The sequence below is a fragment of the Adiantum capillus-veneris genome, chromosome 27 (assembly GCF_014529385.1).
Source record: "Adiantum capillus-veneris isolate H3 chromosome 27, ASM1452938v2, whole genome shotgun sequence".
Lineage (NCBI taxonomy): Eukaryota > Viridiplantae > Streptophyta > Polypodiopsida > Polypodiales > Pteridaceae > Adiantum > Adiantum capillus-veneris.
This window is the reverse complement of record NC_140957.1, coordinates 6,434,219-6,436,169: the sequence shown is the minus strand read 5'-3', so window position 1 is coordinate 6,436,169 and position 1,951 is coordinate 6,434,219. Positions and strand designations below refer to the sequence as shown.

At 42.3% G+C, this 1,951-nt stretch overlaps 1 pseudogene; it reads left to right on the top strand.

Annotated features, from left to right (window-relative positions):
- Positions 1–1,209: 1,209 nt before the first annotated feature.
- Positions 1,210–1,951, top strand: LOC147421451 (small heat shock protein, chloroplastic-like; annotated as a pseudogene).

The window sequence follows — 1,951 nt, the reverse complement described above, 5'->3', positions numbered from 1 at the left end:
ACCATTAAGAAAGTTTGTTTAAATCTGCCTCCACTAAAGATCCCTACAGACAAACCTCTAGTTGTTTATTTAGATGCTTCTGATGAAGCTTGGGGAGGGATTCTTTGTGAAATGGAAAATGACGATCCTATCATCTCCCCCTGGGCATCAGGAAAATTTAGTGATACAGAAACGAGGTATCACTCTGTACAAAAGGAACTCCTTGCTGGCATGAATATTGTTCTAGCCTTTTGACTGTTTCTCATTGGCAATGCCTTTATTCTCAAAAGTGACTTAAAGAACTTTGATAAATTTCTTAAGGAAAAAAATGCAAGAAAGGTAGGCAATCCCAGAATTTATCGTTGGGCTCATAAGTTGAGTCATTTTGATATCACTTATGAATATGTCCCAGGAATAAAGAATAATATAGCCGACCTTTTGTCAAGAGTAAAAAGGGGCATCAAGAGCTTAAAGAAGACATCAAGCATGACGACAAGCATGAAGCCACCCAAAAAGAATAAAGAGTGACATAAGCACTGAGAACAGCAAAACGAATAAAAGTGACACAAGCACTGAGGACAGCGAAACAAATAAAGTCTTTCTACTTTTCCACCCACTCACTACTTTATGTCTCAATCACACTTACCAGCTGTTGTTGTATCTTTCACGCAAGTGCCCAATCGCCTATATAAGTGAGGCCTTGTAACTCCATAAGGGCGTCCTTTACCAACACACTTGAGCCTTTTGTAATTTCTTGAGTATCAATATACTTCCGCTTTTCTCAAATCTCCCGACTTATTATCTCTAAACTTCTGTAAGTTGTCTGCGGTATATGCTGTCTGTTGTTGCCGTCTAAGCTGTCTACCTGCAGTAAGCTGTCTACGTTTATATATATACGCACACACACACACACACACACACACATATATATATATATATATATATATACTGGCCCATGTCGGCGATCGATTCTTAAAGGAGCTGTGTGTGTGTGTGTGTGTGTGTGTGTGTGTGTGTGTGTGTGTGTGTGTGTGTGTGTGTGTGTGTGTGTGTGTGTGTGTGTGTGTGTGTGTGTGTGTGTGTGTGTGTGTGTGTGTTTTCCCATTGTCTTGCCATCATACACATGATGTTTTTTCCATCGCTACTGAATTGTTTTCCCAGGCTCGCGGCTCATTGCTGCGCTTTTCCTCTCTTTTAAGATGCCTGCTCGCACACAAGGTCACTTCCGAGATGTCATTAAAGATTTGCACTACCTTTGTCCGAGGGCAGGTGATCTCACTGCTCAAGATTTTGCCTCCGACAAAGGCCCATGATGACTCGACCATTGTGGAGGTTGGCCATGCTACGTCGAGCTCCAACAAGGGTCATCTTGAAAGAGCAATAGCTAAGCAGCAACAAGGTGGCCAAAAGAGAGCAGTTGCCAACCGAGGATGGCCAGCGAGCTTTGTTCCAAGTCTCTTCTCTCCCTTGTTCAACTTTCCTGCCTCTTTCATGAGCCACACATCATCATCTAGTGTGAAAGTCGCATCCCAAAGGATGATGGACATGGTGGACCGCTTCTTCTCATCGCTTAATGTGCCCACTTCATCAACTAGTGTGAAAGTCACATCCCAAAGGATGATGGACATGGTGGACCGCTTCTTCTCATCGCTTAATGTGCCCACTTCATCAACTAGTGTGAAAGTTGCATCCCATGGGATGTGATGGAGGATTACAAGTGCTTTAAGTTGAGAATGGACTTGCCCTCCATGAGCTAGAAAGATGTGAAGATAACTATGAAATACGGTGATCTTGTGGTGAGAGCCAAGTATAAAGATGAGAAGTATGAGGAGGTGTGTACCATATTTGGATTAAGTTGCCAGAAAATGTCGATGTTAATGGAATCAAGGCGGAGATTAAGGAAAATTTCTTAAAGATTCAAGCTCCAAAAGTGGAGGGTGCCAAGGAGAAACATGAAATACAAATTGAGTGA